The following is a 25,260-nucleotide window of genomic DNA, read 5'->3' on the forward strand; positions in this document are numbered from 1 at the left end:
TTTTGTTTTTTTTTTTCTTCTCTTGCCTTTCAAAACCCATGTAATCATTTAAGTCCGATCATCGTAAAAGAGCAAAAGCACCCTGTGGGCGGGCTATTTCCGGTGAAAGGACTAGAAAGCCGGACGGTGTGGTACGTATGTATATAATAATAGTTGCAGGTAAATATACACATACATACGTACACTTGGGGACAATGAATCTGAGACGGCTGATTTTTCACACTAGACAATTACGTTGGCAACGCAGAGAAACCTGCAGCGCCACGGTCGGCCGAGCGCGAAACTAACTCAATATCAATAAACGTAACGTAACGAATCTAACCTAAGAATACCGCGGGAATAATGACTTGTTGGATTGACACGTATTCTAAGGTTAGATTCGACGGTCATTGGTTACGTTAAGTTTATTGAGATTCAGTTAGTTTCGCGCTCGGCCGACTGTGGCGCTGCAGGTTTCTCTGCGTTGCCAACGTAACTGTCTAGTGTAAAAAATTATCCGTCACAGATTCATTGTCCCCAAGTGTACATACGTATATATAAATCGATGAATGGATGCGTATAATACACCGATATTATAGGTGTACGTATAGAGAGAAGGATATTGTTATTCGTTGAACGGCGACGGCGGTATGAGAGGCGGCAGCTTGTCCTGACGTACCCTCCTTAAAGGAATGACAAACCTTATACTGCACCCCCCCCCCCCCCTCCCCCCTCCCCCCTTCCCCCACCACCCCCGACAGGGCTGTTATATCTATACTGCAGACACACGCCCAACCGCCGGATAAACGTATCGGACGAACACGCGCGTAACAGTGGAAATGAAACAAGGAAGGAACATGGAAGTGCTCGTATCGACCGCACCGAGGGATATTATAAACGTGCGTTATTCTTGCATCAATTTCTTCCCTCTTACAGATATACGACGGTGTTATTTTTACTTCACCGGCGAAGATCAACCGCGTATGTCGTACCACCCACGGATTTATAATGTATGATATGAATATGTATAATAAAACTCCAAGTCTCGAGCTGATTTTTTTTTTTTTTTTTTTTTTACCGAATCGAAATTCCCGGAATTTATGTTCGCGGTTTATTTTTTTATCTTTTATTTTTTCTCGTTTCCTTATTGTCTGCCTCTCTCTACTTTTTACTTTTTATTTCAGCCATCAGGCAGCAGCTTCGACTACGACGCGAAGCATCTTCTCCAAGTTTATCGGTTCCGGAAATTGACGGGATGTCTTTCAGACGCGGCGACTTTTAGATGCCTCTTCAACCGTTGCTTGAATTCTACCAATTAGGCATTTAGTACCGTCTCAAACATCCATTTCCTAACCTTGTTTTTTTCATATGAATTCGTGAATTTAATACTCCGTGAAAAAAAAACAAAAAAATAATAAAAAGTGTAAGAATATAATACTCGACGTGAAGCATTGAATAACTAGCACGCGGGTATTTTCACCGTTCGGTAGTAAAAATATCTAACGGTTATATATTTTCGTGTGCTGTAATCATGTTTCAAATATTATCGCTACGAGAGTCATTAAAATTTTCGGTAAAAAAGAAACGTCAATTACTTATAGCAGCAGAATATAATGCGAGAGGAAAACACTTTTCAGTGAAAATGGTTAGGTATATAATTTAATTCTAATTTTTTCATGTAAATAAGCCTTCACATTTTTAAACGTAAGTCAGCACTAATTAATCACGACCGTGATGATAATAATAATAATTATTAAACGTAATTAGAAATATTTGCTACAAAGATCAAATGAAATTCTTTCACCACCGAGAAGACAATTAAGTCGTATCGTTAGATTTTAAGGACTTCACAGAACCCTCCGGCATTCTGCAATCTTAATAAAACGCTGGTTAGCAGAAGGCGGAAATGATTCTGTAGTAGCGAGGAAGGAGAAAGAAAAGATCGATGAAATTTCTTACTGCCAAAATCTGATCGTTGAACATTTAAAAACAAGTTACGAAAATTCACTAATAATTCTTACGCCGATTCTACAATACAGTAATTGACTCGACAATGAAAGCACTCGTCGTTGGTTGAAATTCAGCTGGTTTTCTGATCTAGACACTTGACTTAAAGAACCAACCTATAATTTATCGCAAAGAGCGAGCTTACAACAAAGGGTTTGGGAAAAAGCACGGTTAATAAACGCGGTGCATTGAATTTTCAGTCAGTAAAGAAAAAAGCAATAAATATACCATCACCATTTTTGGGGCTTTGTTCGTCAAGTACGAAGAGCTTACGCTGAGTACTGAGAAACAATAAGAGCTTTTCATGTCTGAGAAACTGCTGTCTTCGGAATATCACGCTTCGCCAAGCCCTACATTTTGTTTGTATCGAACCTCTCAAAGTTCGGTTGATATTTAAGGAGGTTTTACCCCCTTCGAAAAAAATTAAAAAAAAAAAGGTACATCTTCATCGTATTGATCAATAAGAAAAGTTATCGGACAAATTTCACAGACATACGATTAGAAAGCTTGTTACCGAGATAATAAAAGTCAATTGTAATTCGTTCGCTCCGGTCAAAGAGACTTACTTTTCAAAGTTTCAAGTGTGATTTTAAACACTTACTGCAGGTGGTGTAATTTTTTTTACTGATAAGGAATTTCTTACCAGCCTGTCGGTCGTATTCATTTCTATCATTAAAAATGTTTTCTCTGTGGTCAGCAAAGTTTTTTGAAATAATCTACGGAGTGTTTCTTTTTAAAGGAACTTTGAAAACATTGTTTTGAGAAAAACGCGTTCAAAGTTTCAAAAGCACTTTCAAACGCTCCGGTGCGTCTTTGCAAATGTGCGCGTAACTTCGAGAATATTTGTCGGATCGACATGAAATTTTCCGTGCATATACTTGAATGCATGTACATTACGAAAGTGAAATAACAAAAATCGATTTTCGAAAAATCCTGATTACGTATAACCCGTCAAACCGACCAAGCGATTCAAAAAACCGAACACAGCGGGACTAGAAATCCTCGTAATAGAATATATACAGTGAGAAAAATTTCATTTTTTACAGTAACTAGAAAAATTCAGTAAAACAGGTATCGTTGAGAAAACTGTTTGAATATTGTTGGAATTACGAAAAACTGGGTAAGCGTAACCATTTTGCGCTATTGTCGATCCTTTTTTGGTGATTGCAACGCAAAATCAGTTTCTGAGGTTTACTCTACTTTTTTAGTTAAACAAGGCTTTAACGTCAATTTATTCTTGCACAAGCGTTAAATTTTCGCAACAGTTGCAAGAAAATATAGCAACAGTGATCGTAATGAGATAGAATAGTAACGGATACCAGACTTTCCGGTAACATCTAGAAAACTAATTTTCATTTTCTACCTAGAAGTATATTTTTCGATTGTGGTAAAAAATGAAAATAGTTAAGGACTGAGCGGTAACCTGATATAAAAATTTCTCTCACTGTAGGTCGGAGTTAGCGTGACCCGCGTAGCAATCGATACAGCCAGTCATTCTACAGATGACATTTGCAAACCGGAGTGTTTGAAGCAGTTGGCAAACTAGCTGGCGGCTCCATGAAATACCGAGGATTCCGGTATAGCTCGAGCGTGTTTCCGTTTTAGCGGATTCCTGGTTTCCTTCCAATAAGACAAAATTTATACCTGACCAAACCGAGCCGTCCTCGCGCGTTTCCACCACCATACACGCACGCTACTATCGCTCTCCCGCTGCCCATAATACGTTAGCCAAGTTTTGGGACGACCGGAGGGCGGAAGTCGTGAATCTCGACTGATTAAATCGCCTCGTTAACCTGGCGTTACAGACCCTCGAAAATTCGATGAAAACCAATCCCGAGTAACGGCAAGGTTGCGGAAAGAAGACCGTCTCAGGAATGTCCGATTCCGTTCGTCGTACCGTCGGAAGCTTGACGCTTCGCTTGGGCCTCGGAAACGTTTCCGGTCCAACATTTCCCAGAGACGATAAATCCGGTTCCTAAATTTTCAATTCACCGTATCCAAGAGCTTGTAGGATAGTTGCGGAAAATTATCAGGGCGAGCCGCTGTCTTCGGGGAAAACCGTGAGGCTGAAGCGTCGTGGCGACATGACAACGACACCACTTGTACAAGGAACGAGGATCGCGAACCCTCCGAACGTCATGCGAAAATTTGGGGTAACGGCTGATGGATTCTATGAAGAGTCGACAGACAGTCTCGAGTATCGTGCGGATATCCTCCACTCGAACAACCGTATATTGTTGCTGTTAGGTATGCTTCGGAAACAGGCGTTCTCTGGATCTTGACACAGACGTCCGCGTCAGCAGATACGCGAATCCGAAATTACGTTCATGATCTGAATGAAAATGAGACATTAAAAGGCATTGTTTCGACGAAAATCAGATTCAGTACCGTCTTCGGATTCTCGTTGTAACAAGTTCCGTACACTGAGAAAAATTTTATTTGTTGGAGTAACTAGAAAAATTGCGTAAAACAGGTATGGTTAAAAAAACTGTTTGAATATTGTTGGGATTACGAAAAACGAGGTACGCGTAACCATTTTGCGCTATTGTCGATTCTCTTTTGGTAATTCCAATGCAAAATCAGTTTCTGAGGTGTACTCTACTTTTTTGGTTAAACAAGGTTTTAACGTCAATTTATCGCTGCACGAGCGTTAAATTTTCGCAACAGTTGCAAGAAAATATAGCAACAGTGATCGTAATGAGAAAGAATAGTAACGGATACTAGACTTTACGGTAACAGCTAGAAAACTAATTTTCATTTTCTACCTAGGACTACATTTTTCGATTGTGGTAAAAAATGTAAATAGTTAAAGACCGAGCGGTAACCGGAACTAAAAATTTCTCTCAGTGTATCTTTGAAAAGGTTTGCAATGGATTGCACAGACCTGCGATGGTTTTTCCCCCACAAAACTAGGTAGTAACTTCGGTAGGTATTAGATACGAATCTATGAAAAAAAATATTTAAAAAATTCTATCACGTAAATTTTCTGAGAATTCTTTTTTTTTCCTGTTTTTCAGTACCACTCAAGTTAACTAATTCAATTTCAGTGTTAGTTGTACGTGTTAATGGTAGTGTTGATATTTAAATATTCATCTACCCTGACTGGTTGTTGTTTATGGTGATTTTAAGCATACTTAAAGCTTAAGTACAAGAGAAAAAAATTGAACAGGAGTTTTGAAGAAATCAAAAAAAGATATAAGTATTTTTGATTTATCGAGTCTTTTAAGTCTTGTTTGAAACTAGTGCTGTTCATTTTATAACTGAGCATTCCGTTTTGTACTCATTATATTATAGTTTTACATAAAATTTGTTAAAAAATCTGTAAATATGCGTACCTTGCATAAAAATAAATTTCGATATGCTGTAGAAAAACTAGCGCTATATTTTTAATTCAACATACTTAAATACCAAAAAAAAAAAACAAAAAAAACATTATTTCGAGGGGATATTAAAAGTTACCGTAATTTTAATTTAAAGCTGTTCGATTATCTTCACGTTTCAAGACTGCATAAGGTAACTGAAATTTCCTTACCCGAAGTTTGAAAACATTCCGTACCAAAGAGAAGTCACGAATCGAGCAAACGCGGTTCCGAAGAGATGTCCGAAGCTGATTTTCCCAAGAGCTCTCTCTTTGATCCCATATGTGTATATATTATATGCAATCATACACGCAAGTCCGGCGAGACTGATGAAACAGGCATGTCAAAGAGTTCCTTTGGTATTCTCCTGAAAGACCTCCCCTTAACCTCTTCGAAATGTATACCTTCTTTCAGGACTGGATGTGAGATATGGAATGAAAAATACCTCTTCAGGAAATATCGGTATTATACCTTTCTGCGACTTCTTGAAAACCGTACGTTTATCGGAAGGCCAAGAACCGAGGGATATGAAAAACCTTGTCCAACTCTAGCGCAGAAGCAATTCCAGTTGTTTTGGTGTTATCTAAGGTTTCTGGTCGAGACTTCTCGGAGCAAGAGTTATCGGACAATCTGGCGTTACACGAGACGAGAAAAAAATGTTAATAAAACTAGAAATTGCGTCTTGATGGTTTGTAACTGTAGATACTGCATGTAACTTTAATTTAAAGATTCTTTTTACGAAGATACTTCAGGGACCTGCTATTTGTTTAATTGAAAGACTGCGAGATTCATATTTTTAATCCAAAGAACCTACTTTTTAATAAAAAGACAAATTAAAAGTTTTGTGGGAAGATTTTTGCTAGAAAAACGAATGGGCAGTTCAAATTTTTATTTAAACAAGGCCAAATAAATAATAAATGTTGATGATTATGAATAGGCTTGATTTCATTTTACAAATACTAAACAATTTTATAATTTTTTGAAACTTTTAGAAATACCTCGAAAAATCTAGAATTCCCGGATATCCCTAGTCGAGAATTCTCGAATCACGAGAAAAAAAAAAATAAAAAAAAATAAGTCCAGAAATCAGAAGCCTAGCAATATCTTGAAAGACCTTTGCTATCCCCTGTGAAATGCAAACCATCTTTTACGATTGGACGTGGGATATGGAATGAAATATAACTTCTTAGTAAATATCAGTATCATTAGCGTGAGAATGAATTTTTAAAGACCAAAATTATTTTACGAAAAGCCGAACCCGTCGTCCACCCCCTCCAAAATTGCTGATTTTTTGTTGGCATGTTGCCCACTTAGCGAATAGTGTAATAAAATCAAAATATCAGATCACTAAAAAATTTATTGTTCGAGCCAAAACCATTTTTCGTTTTTTTTTTTTCTTTTTTTTTTCGTACAAAGTTACTGAAAATCGTTTTCCTAGTGTAAAATTAAGGAAGTAGCAAGAATGGTTAACACGTCCACAATAAATCAGCCAAATCTTATGTGGTGGATGACAGCTCCGGCTTTTCTTACATATAATTTTGCTCAAAACCACAAGACCTCCACGTCAAAAGCATCATTCCAGATTACTTAGACGTTACATTGCGGCGAATATTGTACCAAAGTATTACCGACGTGGTTCCAAAGCCTCGTGTAACTGTATTGCAGGGCAAATCTCCGAGCGAATGGAAAATGCCGTCATCCGGCGTTGACAGTCGGGCACGCTTTGAGGTAAGGAAAAATCTCCCCCCCTTTTCATCATCCTACGCGGCAGCGTATCGTTGTATCGCTCAGGGGACAATAAATTGAAAACCATGTTCCGAATAAGGGCTTTACTCACCCGCGTTGTGAAAAATTACTTTCGTAATACACCCGAGGATAGCTGGGGTAAGGGGAGGGGAGGAGGGTGGAAAAATTTTGTTGCAAATTTTTCTCCATTCTTCTCTCGCTATGCAGTTTACCGCGTTTAGGAAATGGGGAATAGAAAAAATTGGAAAACGACGTTGGAAGAAGAATAACAAGCGCCGTTGCGAACCTCTCAATTCGAACATTAACGCCACGACGGCGTCCATCGGACCCCAGAGAGCCGTTCCACGGAGAAGGGTGATAAATAAAAAAAGGAAAAAAAGAAAAAAACAAGAAAAAGAGAGAGAGAGAGAAAAATGGAACAACGGGAACAAAAAAGACAAAAGCGTATGTATAAAATACGAAGCAAGGGTCAGCCGGGTAACGAAGAATAAGGAAAAGAAAGCGCGGGCCGAGTGATCCTCGCGAAAACACTTCACCTCCGACTCGCCCTCCCATTAATCTCCCTCTCTTCTACCTCCTCAGTATTTTATTCGATCCATTCTCCGTACACGAACAATAACCAATCCGCCCGATCATTTCCTCCGCCCTTTACAAGCGTCAGAAATAAGTTGGCATATTTTTTGACACAATCAATTCGTTACGTCTCGGAGGTACGTAAATTTTTGTAATTTATCATTGCGTCGATTCGGATAAATATTATCATCGATGTATGTCTGGAGAATTGAGCAAGAGATCGCCGAAATAACGTCGAGACATTTGACCTGAAATAAAATATGTTTCAACCAAACAAATTGACATTTTTTTTTTTTTTTTTATAGATTATCAAAAATTGAAACGGACATTTTACGGGTAGGTTATACTGATTTGTTTCCATGGAATTCATATCGCCAACCGTACGTTAATTTCATACATACACAATTATTAGATTAGATTGATTGTAAGCCGCAGATCACCTGTATTCGCGCAATAATTTCACTCTTAATGGATTGCATAGATAATTTAGTTAGTACAATATAATTATTGTTCATTTAATGACAGTAAAATTAACACCAACGAGAGCAAGGTGTTGAAAATTATTTCATAATTTATAAACAGCTTTTAACATGTCGCATATTGACCGGAAATATTTTTATTCGTATTAAAATAGAGCTCGAGGATGATTTTGAGTTTCGGAGGAAAAAAAAAAACGAGGTGCATAGACGTCGATAAAGAGGTCCGGACAAAGCGGATAACTCGGTTTGTTGCAAAAGTTTGCGCCGTCCAAGCGATTAGAGAGATGAAGTTAGGGGTGTAAAGCACGAAACACGGAGTAATATCGGGCCGATGAGGGGACGGCTGTTTTCTGGAGGACTTTGGCAAAGTTGTAAAATGCCAAAAGCAGATAAACGAGAATTGCGCGGGGGGTTCGAGTACTCCAAAACGATTGCTCTGATAATGCTCGGCTAAAGTTTCTCCGGCAAAAGAAGTTCGCCCTCTTCTTGCTTCCGTCTTGTTCGTTTCTTTTTTTTCCTCCCTCTTTCTCTCTCTTTCTCTCTCCCTTGCACACTTTACTCGCCGGCGAAGCTGCTGCCCCGAGTTAATAACTCAATTTACTCTTTGCCCACCGCCGGCAAACCTCTGCTCGACTAATTGAGACCGTCCAATCACCTCGTACTCGGTTACGAATAATTTACGCTGAACGAGTGATCCGAGATGTCGAAAATTAATGCACGCGATAGCATCGTTTTACGAATTCTCAGAGCTTACAGTTATCACTGTAACAAATATTTCATACCTGTATCCTGAATTTTCTCGACATTGTCACATTTCCGAATTACGATTAACTCGATCCTTCGATGTATAAAAAAAGACATTTTTCAAAGAGCTTTTTTACCGAGGAGCTATTTATTCGTTGAAATCCTAAAGCCTTTTTTAATACCATCGTCGGGAAATGGCATGAAGTCTCTTTAATTTTCTTAACATCACTTTGCCTTCGCTTGAAATCAGTTTGAAACTGATTGAAACTGTTTAAAATCGTTTCAAACTACTTGAATCCGGTTTGAATTTGTTTGTGATCATTTTAAGCTGGTTCAAAATTGCTTAAAATCGTTCGATACTCTTTGAAATTAGTTTTAAGCCACTTTAAATCCTTTTTAAACCGCATCAAACCGTTCGAAATGATTTTTCACCCAATCCGTAAATGAATAGCCTGTCGTTCTACGCAATTTCAAACTGTATAAAGAGAAAATTGTGAAACTTAACAGATTAAACGTTAGACTGCGCATTCGGTTATCGAACACAGTTTACGAAGGCGAGGAGAATTTTTTTCAGTTAAACACGTCTCGAACAGTTGATGTAACGATTCGAGAAGGATTGAAAATTTTCTATTATTAATTAATCGATGGCTGATGACTAAAACGAGTTATTTTAACAACGTCATTTAAATCCACCACTCGCCGTGGGAGAGTTTGACATATTTCGTCTCGTTTCGACTAAGTTGGCTCACCTGCCTTGCAGATGAAAACATGGCCGCCGTACGATCTGGCCAACCAATCGAATGCGATTGTCTTGCGCATGCGCAGTCGGTCACTCAGTCTGTTCAGTTTCACCGCGTCCTCTCCATATTTAAGGCCGATAAACCGTACGATAATTACTGAGTATTTCAAATGTTAGCGACAAGAGGTTTGACTTACTTGAGAACATTCACCGTTGATTCACGAGTCAAATAATATCGTCGATAATACTGAGACTTGTTCTTGTCGAGTGTGAGTTTAGGCAAGACGACGACCGAATAACTTGTGTAAGCCGAGCTAATCTCCAGCCTAACCTCAAATTCCCGGGCGAGAAGAAGAAATTGGCTTCACGATATCATTAGCAGCTTGGTCTCCGAGGATTTCCGGCTCGCCAAACTGGGAAAAGTGAGAGAGAGAGAGATAGAGAGAGCAAGAGAAACAGCTCAAGATCGTTGGGTGAAAATAGCAGCCTTACGAGTTACACGAGTCAACTTTCGCCACGCGACTGAGAGGCTCGATTATTCGCCGAATTATGTCGTGATCGCTGGTGTTTTTAACTCGAATCATCGCGCCTCGTTAACCCCGCTTTGAAGCGTCTGCGCTGTGCTCGTGCAGTTCGGTTCATAAGAGTGATAAAGGTCTTGAGCAAATAAACAACTTAGTTCCTTATATGAGGCAGGCGTCGGCCTTGGAAGTACGCTCATATCTCACGAGGGTTGGTGATATTGGAGTTTATTGGGGCTGGTTCAGATTAGATTTAGGGCCAGACCCAAGAGCGCCGTGCAAGCTCGGCGAGAGCTTTAAACCCGTGTTAATAACGATCCCGTAAACCTGACGGTAACAGAGAGGCTCAAATATTTACCAGTAATTGCATCTGAAATTATACCCCAATCACAAACGTCATCGGATGTTTTAACCAGACGGATTAGCCACATTCAATTCCATGCCTGCCAATTAGGCGTAAATATCGCGTAACTGATTGTCAGACAAACACAATTTTGGCTGAAATTTATTTCCCTTCAATTGATTCTAGGCCTGAAATTGAAGGGTCTAGAAAGTGAACGAACGTTTTGAACTCGTGCATACATGAGGGAAGAAAAATGTTGACTTTACTTCCGGTCTACACGCCGAAGGATACTCGTTTCAATTACAATTATCGTGAATTTGAACACTCCTAAGACAACATTTACTCGATCCTAATAAAATATTTCTTAAATGAAGTGTGCAGGTATACACGATTGTACTCGTTTACTTAAACTCGAGAAGTAATTATTCAATAATACACACAAACCGAGGAAAATTTCTACTCAAATTAAACAAACATTGTCTTGGTAGTAAATAAGAATGCGCGTGTATTTGATTCGTACACCTATACCAACCTTTTTCCTCAACCTAATCTAGCAAATACACCGTTTGCTTTGAGAACAAAGAATTTCTGTTCAAAGTTCTGTTTCAACTGCAACAGAAGAGTTTCCGTTCACTATGTAAACTAAGTGTGTAAATTATTTACACGTTTGGACCCAAGTATTGACCCTTTTATTGTCCAAAATTATAAATTGACGGCACAGATTGTGAATTATTCAATGACTAAAACCAATTGCTACAGAGGGTTAGACACTCGAAATTTATTTTCCGGTAATCTTAGAACCAAGGATCAAACAGACACAATCAAAAAATGTAAATACCCTATACACTTGCATTATAAACCAAGTAACCGGGAATTTAAGGCGCAGGAAGTTACGCAGATTCGTTTCTGTCCACCCGGTGTCCAGGAAATAACGACCGCATCGCGTGTCAATTATTCTCTGCGTATGTGTTTCCGTTTGTGATAAAGCAAAGGTACGCAGGGGTGCAAGGTAGGAGCGCCTTTCCAAGTGTTGGAAATAAAGTTGTTGCCGTGAAAACTTCTCGACGCGTCGTTCGGCTCAACTAGAAGTAAGTAATTACCGGTCGGTTCGCGCTAATAAAGGTAAGCGTTTAAACGAATGCTCGCACCATGCCCCGCAAACTCTCGGAATTCGTGTGTGTGTGTGTTTTTGTGTCAGTGCAGGGGGATGTTTTTCGGGGAGTGTCGGATCGGGAGAGCCCCCGGAATATAGCCGGGGTAAATAGCGCGCGAGTGGCGGGAGAAAAGCGAGAACCGTAAGCCACGTTTCGTGTCCGACAGAACGGAACACGCAAATAGCCGCTTTAATTAAACCGCCAGCACTTACCGCCACCCCCTGGTCGCAGTCCTGCAATATGTTTCCCGAAAAAACTTTTTTTGCCACATTTTAGGTACAGAACAATTACCTTGCAGCCACTGCGTGCATCGCGTCGCTACCAGTTTGGATATATTTATGATCTGTTTAGCCGGGTGAGAAAACAAATTCGAAACGAGAGGACGGCCCCTCTTTCAAAACCCCTTTACGCATTTTTTTCACATTTTTCTTTTTCCTCATATTCATTTACACCACGTTTTGCAAGCGAATTTCATACCGTTTGACGCTTGAACGGAGAGCTTGATGCTTTTTATTAAAGTTAAAATTGTTGGTTTTTTTTTTTTTTTTTTTCATTCGGCTCTTTTGGACTCGTGCTGATTAATGCACACAGGGAAATTGTGCCACTCTACTTTTCGGAGATAACAAATATACCCAACGGTGCCCTCATCGGCCTACTTCTCCTCGGCAACCCCTTTCCTCTTTTACGCGCAAAGCTGAACTCCCGGAGTATATATTTATTCAAGACTTAGTACTAATTAAAATGCAGATCCATGTGATTAATTTCGAATGAAGAACGACTTCGCCGAGGGGTTTGCCGCTATGAGAGACGCCGAAAGAGCGTGAATTTATATTATATCTAAACAGCGGCGCAATATAGATATGTTATGGAAAATACGGGGATGATAATGCATATATCTATAACTAGGAAAACTGTGATTGTTCCAGCTACGATGTTGTTACAATATTACAAAGATAGTATTTTCATACAATCTGTCACACTTTCTTGTATTGGGATATGGTAATATGCACAGCAATATGCTCCAGGTGATATTTGAATTTTAAAATTCACCCCTTTGACTGCGCTGTTCGTAAAAGTTTCGTAACATTTTTTCACAATCGGTCCAGAAAGCGTCTGTCTTTTTTTCTCCTACCGAGTAAAGTTGAAAATCAAACTCTACGAAAATGCTCCTGACATCACATTTACCATTTGTTTTATCGAATCTCATGAATATTTCAAGTTACGTGAGTGGTATGATCGGACAGAGAATATTTTTTTGGCAGAAAAATTTTTTTTATAGAACGTTCGAGGAAGGGGGATTCTTACCATCGGTCGATAACGTCGGACAATTAACCGATCCGATGATCGATAAAGTCAATTAGAGTGGGAATATCGCCCGTCCTCGAACGTTCCAGAAAAAGGTTTGTGTCCAATGGTATCGGTAATGTAGGAATCTATGTCTAAAACTCAATTCGTGTTTAGGATGAGAGGAAATTACCGTGTGATACTATTTCTGGAATATCCAAAAAAATAGACGAATACGGTACGAGGTGTAGGTTTTGAATTTTTTTTTCAACATCCCTTCCCTTCACCCAGGTCTTCAATTATCGTCGTAGCTTTGCAATAAGGGTTGAGTAAAGCCGGACCACAGCTGCAGCCTGAAATCTGGCCCATCGAACGGGGATTTTCTGGCATCGATGTCAGCGGGTTCTGTGTTTGTGTGCGTCCAATGCTTATTTACGACATGTAACACGTGCCAAACCTCATTTCAGCTCGACTCCGAGGCAAGAAGAGATGGAGCCAGCCTTATCTCGACAGTGGTGCAGGTCTGCGAGCCGATGGAAATGTACCGTCGTGAATGAAAAATAGGTGGAAGAAGAAAGGAGGAGTCGAAATCAATGGGAGTATTCGATGCGACCTTTACACGGTTTCTGACCGTCATTGATGCTCGACCCGGGTTATCTGCTTCCGGGCGCAGCTGAGGAATATGGAATTTGGGAAAATACGGGTCTGTCGAAGCGTATCAATGATCGTCCGAAACCCGAGGAGCAATATTATTCCTACGGCTGGTCGGGGATCCCGAAATTTCGGAGGTTTGTTTCAAATATGCATGAATTATATCAAAGTTATGGCACACCGCGGGATTCCTACGGGCGATTTCCATTCTCTCTGGTACTGCTAGGTTCATGTTTAATTCTTAAAACAAACCCGCGGAAAGCTTTCAGCTCGCTTTCTCTCCCACTCTCTCTCTCTCTCTCTATCTCTCTGTTATACGACAAAGCAGCTTTCGCCCACTCGTCTAGATTTCTGTGGGTACATAATTTCTCCGCATGCACAGACTTTGCTCACGGGTTTTCAAACTCTGCTTAATTTGTGTTTGCGACACTTCTAACTCACTCAAGTTGACGACGTGTCAGCTTTTACTACACAATCCTTGTGATGGATTTATTATTCGTTACTGTCGAGCATATCGTGAAAATAAACTCGTTCTATTCTACTCGGATGTAGGGGGTGAAAATGTGAATAGGGTAGAAAATAAATGGTCGCAATATCGGATTTTCGAAAAATCGTAAATCTATAGAAAAATCGATGTCTAAAAAGAACATAGCATAGAAAATGTATCGATTTGCCACATTCTTATTCATTCTGATGAGCCTATACAGGCTTTCTTTATTTCGAAATTCTACAAAGTAGACTTCAACGTCTTTGAAAATTCGGAAGCCACTCGTTCCACTATCCATTCGTGTAAGCTAACAATTGTGAATTTAAGTTTCGAATAATTGTAGAATCAACAACGTATTTTGGTAGTAACTATTATCAATTTGTTGTTTATTCGTTTACTTTTGCTTTCCCTTACGCATAACATCCTCGTATAATTTTAATTGCTCATTACTATTCCCTACAAATAGTTGTTACTGGTAAAAATGTCATTTCTCAAAAATCACCGATTCAATATTCATCTGAAATTGGTAGGTAAAAATCGAATTCAAACAAATTCACAGAAGTAAATCGTTATTTTTCAATTTCTGCCACTAAACGATAATGTAATACGTTATTTCCTAGAACACGTTTTATGATATCTCGGATACACGAATTCCGAATGAACGTCGATCCGTGCATCTTTGAACCATGATATCGACTCATTTTTTTCTCCGCACCTATTAAATTCCTCACAATTAACTCACGCGCTTCAAGTATTCATTATGAAAAATATATTTTTGTTTCTTATCAGCTTCCTTAAGTTCGTATATTAAATTCCATCCTCCAAGTGTTTGCAAATTACTGTACGTACATTTATATATACATGTACATAATACATAAAGTATACGTGATATGCAATGTTCTTTGAATTTTGTACCCACTCCAGCAGCCGGGCGTACACAGGTAGCTATATTAAATTCTACGACGGAGGGTTGGGCGTTGAAAAACAAGCCTACAACGTATGAATATTAAATTTGATACGTTGAAGAGAAAAAAAGAAAAAAAAAATGTCAAGAGTAAGTGTTATACGTATAATATATAATGATAATAATATACAGCGTGTACGAAAATTGTATACCTTTATTATACAGAGTCGTCGCGGCGAGGGAGTCGGAAAACTTAAAAATTAAACCGGTTTAATTTCAGGACTGCAAAACGCAGGCTGGATATAATAGCACAGCTCAGTTTGAGGAAGTTGAATGGGTGTGAAAACTCGACGAGGAAATTCTCGAGTAACTGATGGGTAAAATTTATCGTTAGACAGAACGTCGATACGCGTCGTGGCTCATTATTTCTCCCCCGGAACGTCAGACAGTATGGCGTCGGAACAAAACTGTAGATGCGCGTTACACTAGGCTGTAAGGTAAATTATATGCTTTATATATGTGAATATCTCGGTCTCTGCGGGATCCTTTGCAGGAACAAGTTATACCTATCTACGGTATTATAGGAGCGTTTGAAACGCGTAAGTTTCTCAGTTCCTTTGGGTATTTCCATGCGAGAAAGAAGATCGGGAAGTTTGCAGCATGAAAAGCGTTCGAGTTTTGCAGAAATTCACGTCTAAGAAGTATACGTCATCCTATGTAATCGTTATTTGTTATTCGGAGATGAATTGTTCTCGGTAATTAGTTTGCGGGATCGCGGAAATAAAATTGAAAAATAAAAGAAAGTCAAACCGATTTTTTTCTCAAAATTTTATTAACGTATTTCAATCTTGGAAAATAAAAAATTGCACCACCAAATTTACGGTTAACATCGAAACAAGCTATGTACCCTGTATTAAAATTGCGATTTGTTTATCTGACATTTTTTTATTTCCAGTTTTGATCAACCGCGATGAGTACAATTAACGAGAATGAATCCTGACCCATTTTTTTTTTTTTTTTTTCGAATGGGTAAAAGTAGGAAAAACGTCGTCTTTCGCTCCATATTTAAAGAACTTCGTAGCGAAACTGAAGAGACTGTAAGGAAAGCCAAGGCTTCATATTATCTCGATACCTTCCAGTCCCAAACTACCAGCAGTTCCTTCTGGTCCAAATTGCGCGAGCTGGGACTTGTCGTCACGAAAAAAATGAAGACCCATCTTCAGTTTCCTACAGAGAAACTTAATGGTGGCCCCCTACTACCTGGAAGGGACTGAATTCAATGACGATAAGTTCTATTTTAAAGACATCTCATGCGAGGACCTAACCCGAGCTCTCAACCACTCTAAATCCAACGAGACAAGCGATGACGGTATATCGGACAAATGTCATCAAAATGGCCCCACCCAGTCTTCAAGCTTAGATCCACAATGTTTTTACTTTCTCATTAACTGACGGCATCTTCCCTGAGAAATGGTAATACTCTCTGATCACACCCATTCCAATGATCAAAGCTCTCTGCTCATGTGGAGACTACCGTCCCACCTATATTTTATCTGGCGTGTCATGACCAACCAAATTTCTGAGTACGTCGAGGAAAAAACACCTACTCAATCCTTTCCAGTCTACCTATCGCAGACGATACAGCACACGTTCTGCTCTGCTTCGAATGATCGATGATGCACGCCTAGCTGATTTCTCAAAAGCCTTCGACAAAGTTCATCACGACACACTCAACTGGAAACTCAGAGGAATTAATTCCTCAGATGCGTCAATCACGGGACTCTGCTCATACCTCATCGACAGGCACCAAGCAGTTCGAGATTCGTCGGGAACCGTCACGGATTGGCGCAAGGTCGAAAACGAAGTTTCTCAGGGTTCTGTCTTGGGACCTCTCCTGTTCTCCATTTATGTTTCAGATCTTAGCAAGAGACTAAGACACCGCAGGTACAACATCTTCGCAGATGACACTGAATTCTATCTGTGCTGTACATCTAATGAACCGGAAGCAGGTAGCTTCCTTCTGCAAATGGGAACTCAAAATTGGACTCATCCTCAATGTGGGTAACACCAAGCTCACGATGATCGAAACTACGAGGCTTATCCACGTGATTGACTTTAAAGCTCTAACGTATATTACAGTAAATGGTATAAAACGACCTAACTCGACGTCTACGCGTAGTCTTGGACTCACCTGAAATTGGCTATTTTTTTTTTTCTCTTTAGATTGAGAAAATTACATTTTTCATTTCTCGTTAACAGAAAAGATTTTCAGTTGGATTGGTTGACAAATATCATGTTCTTGTGGGCGAAACTACAAAATCGTTCCTTGACATTTCTTGCTTTGGAGGGTGGTTTCACCCCTTCGAAGTGTTTAATAGCAAAGTTTTTAGTCAACTATAACATATTACAAAAGACATTAAGTCAGAGAAATCGACCTGAGATATCTTCCTTGTAAGCCACACTTATATAACCTATTTTTAACTCTACCGAATAGAGATCCGACCATGACACGTAGATTGTAAGTGAAAAAATGGTTGAGGGAAGTCGTCCCAGAGCGCTTAATAAATTCAACACTAACTCTAACTATTTCTCTACCTCTCTGTCTCTGTTTTTGCAGATCTTATGCACTTTTTTCCATATGCATCTATTTTACTGCGATACATTGCAAGTACAAATCCGTGGTTCTCCGCGCCTTCTTAACCTCATTTTTTCCTCTCTCTGTCTCTTTGGTTTCCATCGTGAAATTCGTTATCGCTAAAGAGTGTGAAAACGAGAGAGAGAGAGTGCGAGAGGAGAAGAGCAAATGGTACGGTGCACTTTCGTTCGTGGAGTTGCACGGCTGCTCGGCGAAAGAAACCGATGGAGAGAACACAGTGATCCAATTGAAATCCGATTGGGAGAGCACTTTCATCGCGTGGACTGGTCGAGGACTATACACTTGGTATAGAGAGTGCACTCGAACTCAAACGAACCGTCGCGCGTCGGGTTCTTAGCACGGCTGGAAACAGCGGCTTTGTATGTCAACAGAGAAAATTTATATACATTATATTTTATACATACGCATTGTATACCCAACAAGTGCTACACCCGTATAATCTCAAGTACCGATAATCTTATTTACATACCTTCGTCTAATCGAAACTCAAAAATCAAACGCTGTTGTCACCGAACGAATTGTTCGATAAGAATATGATAAGGAATAAAAGGTGTAATCAGCATTCGCCACGTGGATATAATCTATCCGTAAACTGTAAACAGATGTACATAATGACGGTAATTACTATCGTCATTGTGATGAACGTCGATTCAAATGTTTTCCGCTATCCACCGCAAGGTGGCGACAATCCGTTTCTCCCGTTCTCACAGGCGGACCAGTCGATATAATTACCTACGAATTTTTTCTCAGAACAAGGAAATATTTACAAGCAGAATCCAGGTCGGGATGGGCAAATTGCAGTAATGAAAAGACGCGAATTTACAGAGAAAATTTGCATATTCACATCTAAGCTGTGTGGAATTTGATGAGGCTGTTTTTACTATTCAATAGTTGAAGCTTTGAAGCTAAAAAACGCACTTGGGAGTTTGAGATAAATGCATAATTTTATCTAAAGAAATGTAAGCCACTCGAAAACGTTCCGAAGGTTTATTATTGATATCACGTGACGTTGAAGCATTTGCTTCATTAGTCTGAATAATCTTTCACGATCACTGTCATATTTTTTGGAGAAATCGCACTGGGCTTATTGAATTAGAATGTGCTATGCATCGTTTGTGATTTCTTCTTTCCAGTTACTCGTACCGATGAAAATTAGTGTTTACAAAGAGCTTTGTGAGTATCTGATGTTTGATTTGTTAAGCTTTGCGATTTTTGCCTTGTATTGATTGATAAAAATCCTCGCATGTCTTCGAATCTTGGTCTTATCGATTAAATTCAAATATATATAAGGTATATCATACAATGTGTATTGTATACAATATACGAAGTAGATAAATATTGATAAAAGATATCGTTATCAATGGCGAACGAAATTGATGTTTTGATTTCTTAAATCAAATTAAATTTTGACACACCACTCGCGATAAATGATCCAGTCATCAGTTATATACTTATGTCGATCTACGTATACACGTCAAGATTTTTTTTTTATCATGTGCGTAGATTATTTCATTGCATAGATAAGGAGCTAGTTGATAACAGAAACGTGAGTAAATTTTGCCAAATTAAGAATACAATAATTACAAAGGTCTGCGACAAAATACTCATTCAGAAAAAAATAAATATTAACCACATAGAGGTGCTAATGTGCCAAATCTATATCTGCTTTCTATTTTTTTTTGTCGCGTATATACTACATGATATGATTCTTTATTGATTGTTCAAAATTCAGAATCTGTTGTGTTTTGTTTTTGCATTTACACTACTTTAACCTGTTTAAATAGTATCTCTACATAAAAAACCAATCTGATTGAAAGGGAAAGAAAGATATCGCCTAATGTTGTTTTCACACCAATGCGTACCCCTGATTAATTCTCGTTGTGACTTCGTTTAGCGCAGTACGAAAAGAAAAAAAACTACAAAATAACTGAAATTATACTAGTAGATAGATTTTCTGACGATTTTAATGTTTAAACTTTTCAGTTTTACAACTTTTTAAAAATTATTATTGTTGCTACCATTCGTGTTTGATTATAATATGTATGCAAAAATAGATGTTCATTAAAAAAAAAAAAAAAAAAAATATCACATGAACAGTATACCTACGTGCTACATATTTTTCATTACAAGATATCGATTCAAGAGTATCAAGTCTGTTATAACTACACATGATAATAAAAAGAAGCCAAAAAAAAAAGTAGTTTTTTATTTTTGGAGATCAAGGTTTCATCCGTTCAGTCTTCAGTTTTTATACCAACGTGAAAAATTTACGTAGATCAGCACGCGTACTGAATGTCAATGTTATAAATTCGAATATTTTTCGATTCGAGTTGAAGAAAAAAAAAAACCTGAGCTTCCGTCACAATTGGAGAAAGTGTTCTTTTACAGTTTAGAGTCACTATATCAGAAGAATCACGATGTTTATGAACTTTAACGCAACGCATGGTACCTACTGACGGAAAAAAAAAAAAAAATTCAATACCAACAATCGAAATGCGAAAAAGAAGAAGTTGTAACGAAAACTTTTGATAATTTGATTTTGAAATTCACGAGAACATTTATTTCTCGAAGAAACTAAAGAAAAAATTAAAAATAAAAAACAAGTTACTTTTGTATTCCTTTTTTCTCTCTCGAGAGAGAGAGAGACCGAAAGGGCGAAAAGGTGGTGCCTACACATTTTGTGGACACATTCACGAAGATGGGAACAAAGAGGGATAATTTTATTTACCTGAATGCGGCCAAGCCAGACGGGCGAACGAGATGCGGTGAAACGAAAAAGGGAGTGCGGGGGGATGTTTGCTTGTAAGTTCATCCCCCCCCCCCCTCCCCCTCCCGCCGCACATCCGTGTTCCCGGTTTTCCTGGAGGGATAGTTTCGGAGTGTAAGTAAACTCTGTAACGACACCTCCGGCATCCCAAGGTTCCGCACCCCTTGCAACTTCCGTAAAAGATGAATGTCCGCCCGTCGCGACGCGACGCGACGCGACACCGAGAAAGAGCCGACCAGGGTTCCGACGATCCGAATCCTTTATTATTCATATCCTATAGTCCCGGGTGTTTATGAGCTGCCCTCGGCAACCGGCCTCCTGGCCATCCCCATTCCCGGCCCTTCAACGTCGACAAAACTCGATCGTTCGCCGACGAAGCTCTGCTACCGAATGTATATATATAGACGGGATCCAACCCTTTGTCATTAAAACCCCACCGCGAGTCGACCAAGCGAATCAGTTTATTGACCGCACCGAGTTCCTCACTTCGGTTCTTCATTTACCACCTCGGTTATTCCTCGTCCAATTTTCTTATTCATCATATACGTCGAATGATGACTTCTTCTTTATGATTTACTCAAAATTTACAATGTTTTTTTCGCTTCACGCATTGCTCGAAAGTGCACGAAACCTACGTTTTAAGTTAGATTCTAGGTAACCATGAAAAACAAAAAAAGAAAAAAAAAAAAAAAGTCATATTCCCTGATCGTTACCTAAGATTTGACAGTTTTATCCGAACACGCGCAGTTTTTTTACGATCAAGCGCAAGGTACGATTGATTTTATAAAACGCAAAATTTTTTTTTTTTCTCATCTTATTTGCCCGTCAGACATACAAAAAAAAAAAAATTTTTACTTTAGTATCGACATAAGTACTTCCGCAAACGTGAGTGAATTGCAGAAATTTCTCTGACACAACCGAAAATCTTATGTTGTATAAAATAAACTGTAGTATCCACCCGATCGTGAAAATCTGCTAGCTTTCAGCTTGTGAAACATCGATAAAAGAACGTGTTTTTTATGGTGCCCGAGGATTCAGCCTAAAACTGATGATTTGGATGGAAAGATCAGACTTGCCTACATCGAAAATACCTAATTGTAAGAGCATTTTTTTTTTCACTGCGATAAGCATACAGTAGGGGTTCGGATGTAAAAATCGATCAGTTGATAGTTGAGAAATTGATCATGGAGTTTCACTTGGCCTCAAAATTGCAGAGCAATCGAAATTTTGGACTCTGATTGTTTACAGATAATGTCTAGATCGACCTATTATATAGATATTTATAAGCTAATATTTTATCCCTACGATATTAAGAAAAACCAAAAATAATCAATTTTTGATTAAATCCATTATTTTTTCGACACAATACAAAATCAATTCACGTGATAAGTCTCACTTATTAAGTACCTATTTGATATAATTGGTGAAAAATAAATGAAAATTCTCACATGAAATTGAAAAATACATTCAACGAAACTACAAATCGTCAGCAAACTTTTCCACTATTTACTCTACATACTGAAATTCACAAGATTTTGGTTTCACAAGTAGTGTTCTAGAAAAAATACGAAATAATCGATTAGTCGATAGATTTTTATCGAGTCATGTTCTATTACTTTGTTTTTGGACACGATTAATCGATGCGTCGATTATTTTTAGCTTAAATGGCAATTAAATATGCGGAGAAATCAATCGTCGTTAATAGAAGTAAAAATTGACCGCGCGGGGGTAAAAATTTCTGGCCGTTTCCTCCACGATTGTATAAATGCATATCACATGTAACAACGTGGAACGGTTTATTTCGAGGGACGACCATCGGCCCAACTGCCTCAATTCGACCACAGGCCATTTGTTTTCGAATGAGATCGTAAAACTTTTGCGGGTATCTATTCGTCCCACCTGACCGAAGGTCTCGGGTCACTCGATCCCTTGACCACGCGGTGACTTCATGCTCCAGACTTGCCGACAATTTCTCGCGAATAATACATATATATATATACGTGTATGTATACGAGAATGTACAGATACACGCCTGTATATGGAGAAACGAAATAGTCGTGAGTCGGAAAGTTCAACGTGACAAATGATTCCTTTGTTCGATCGATTTGAAACCCTTTTCGTTTCTTTCGTTCTTTCTTTCATCCCTTTGATAGAGGGTGAAAAAAAAAAATCCCAGCGTCGGATCCGAAATTCATCGAGATTCTTCAAGCGTTCGTCTGATATGTCTTATAGACAATTTGAATGAAGATGTAAACGTTAGGCACCCGTTTTCTTCATTTCACTTACGTTTTTATCTTGTCAATGATACGGAATTAATTGGCCGAGTTTGGATTGTGATGCGGGTGTAAGGGGTAGAGGAAACATACATTTTAACGAAAGAGTTGAAAATCGTTGAACGTCAATCAATCTAACAAGGCCGAATTCGTCCGTCCGCATGTCACGTGAGATGCAATTATACATTGTAATTATTTTTCGCTATTCACCCGTTGAATCGCAAAGGGAAAACCAATTTCAATTAAACAATATGAATCAGTGCTTTTTATATAGAATTAATTCGAACGTAGGGAAATAAAAGGAAGGAAACAAGTTTTTTCAGGATGGTTAAGGATTCCGCAAAACACCTTTCGACCATGTGAGTATTTCGCTCTGCACGTATAGAAGGTATCTGCATACTGGCATTCGAGGTCATACAGAAGCTTGTATAATGTACATACATAGTAAAAAGCAATCGCTCCGTTCCAGAGCGAGCTTTTATCTCTGAGTATTTAGTTCGCTGTACGGAGGTAGAGGCGTAACATCCGAAATGTATTATTCAGGCACAGAATCCCTGTATTAAGATGTTGTAAAGATTGCATAATTAAACTAGATTTTCAACGATGAGGCTTTCTTTTTTTCGTGCTCTTCTTTTTTTTTTTGATTTTGTTCTTTTCCTGCATTATTACCAACTGAAACAATGAAACAACAAAACACTTGCTGCCCTCCTTTCTTTCCCTTTCTCTTTCTCTTTCTCGGTTTCTTCATACACTGCAGGCACTGATGCACGGTGAACCATAATGGTTTACATTCCTTTGCGAACTTCTTTGTTAACAGTTTATCAATTACCGAGAAAATTCTCAGGATTATGCTACTGGAAGGGAGAGGGAATATGCATGTACCAAGGTGATTGCGAAGTTATCAATTATGCTTGAAAAAACTTCCGTGTGTAGTCTTTGGGCGTAATAAACACGTTGAGAAGATAATGAAAGCTGAGAGATGAATTAAGAAAAATACAAGTATAATGTGGAAAGCGACGTTAGTCAGATTGGGTTTGATGCTGAATAAGTTTTACTCAAGTCTCGCGACGCACGCGACAGATGCAGAACCGAGTCTGCGTGCTAATTTCAATTCTATTGTTATTTCGCGGTACAGAAAATAGCGGGGAAGATAATCTCCGCTAATTTTAACTATCGCGAATTCTCTGCGGACGCGCAACGCTTATTATATACGGCTAATCAGGATTATTCTCTCGTCTCGTCAGGAGAACAGAGCTTCAAAATGGCTTTTGCAGTGAAATTATACAACGACGAATTTTTCAGCAAAATCTGCGACACCTTTTTCGCTGCTGTGTTGAAAAAAAAACAAAAACTTCCCAAGTACCATCCGGTTTAACCATGACGCACGTCAATTTGATGATAATACATATTTATTTTAATCGACGAATCTTTGATCCACCTCGATCTCTTTAATAAACAAAACAATTTTAATATCAGTCTTAGAGTATCGAGCTTTTACTGGCTTTTTTTTAATTCCAATTCATTTGAACTTAATTGAGCACAATATAATTACTTATAAATGACATTGAGCTGAATGAGAAGATTGAGAATTATTCAAAGGATCATCTGCTCGACTCTAAATTAATTGTGATCGGAGTGTATACAGGAAATTCAGGTACACTATGGTTGAATTCAAATTATAACAATTAGATCTCTTTTTGGACGGTTTAGATTTTTTTCCCTGTAGACTCACTCACATTCGCAAGCGCGAATTACCTTCTCAGATTTTGGGATTGAAATAAACTTCAAAACGTTTACCAACAGTCCTACTGGCTGTATATTCACAAAGTGAACGAAGTTAATCAGAAAAAAATGTTCACTTCTGTCTGTCCGTGGTGAGAATATACTAAACAATGTTGCCGATCAAGTGCGTAGCACTTCGCTGTACGTCAACTAACGCTGACAACAAGGTTGTTTATACATGATAAAAATTCTGTGATGTCTGGATTAGCGATATACACATGTGCGAAATAAGCGTAAAGTAAATAATTGGATGGTATTTCAATCTTCGAATCTTTTGGAACATCAGTTAAGATTTCAAATATTATCTTTTGACGTTGATGGACGGAGAAGAGATCGTAGTTTACGATTTTAGTATCAGGGTGATAACATCGGTGCTGCTAATGATATATCGAAGGATATCTTTGTGTGCATGCAAGCGGCTAATTCTGCTATGAAGTACCGAAAACTTCGCGAACCGAATTTAATTTGAGAAATGCACGGCAGTACAAATTGCTTTTACCAACTAAAACCGCAGTTTCCCAACTAACCAGGCAACGTCCAATAGTCCTGGTGGTTGCTGTCCTGTTAAGCCCATGAAACTTGACCTCGGTACAATAACCAATGATCGAATACCCACGGATGCAGAACGTGTGACTTAAATTGCATGCAGTTTCACATGTGTGATTGGTTTTTTATGATTTTGCAATTTGCTGAAGCTAAAGCTGAAACTCCAAAATGCTCTATCCATTCCACTTGAATTAAGAATGTTAGAATCTATTTGAGTTGAATTAAAGCTGAGAGACTTTGATTGTGATGATTGAATCTTCGTTGAA

At 38.6% G+C, this 25,260-nt stretch overlaps 1 protein-coding gene across 1 annotated transcript in view; it reads right to left on the bottom strand.

Annotated features, from left to right (window-relative positions):
- LOC124215857 (disintegrin and metalloproteinase domain-containing protein 10) overlaps window positions 1-25,260 on the bottom strand; it is a 350,156-nt gene that overhangs the window by 225,441 nt on the left and 99,455 nt on the right. The gene's annotated exons all lie outside the window — the stretch shown is intronic.

Source organism: Neodiprion pinetum, chromosome 4 (genome assembly GCF_021155775.2).
Source record: "Neodiprion pinetum isolate iyNeoPine1 chromosome 4, iyNeoPine1.2, whole genome shotgun sequence".
NCBI lineage: Eukaryota > Metazoa > Arthropoda > Insecta > Hymenoptera > Diprionidae > Neodiprion > Neodiprion pinetum.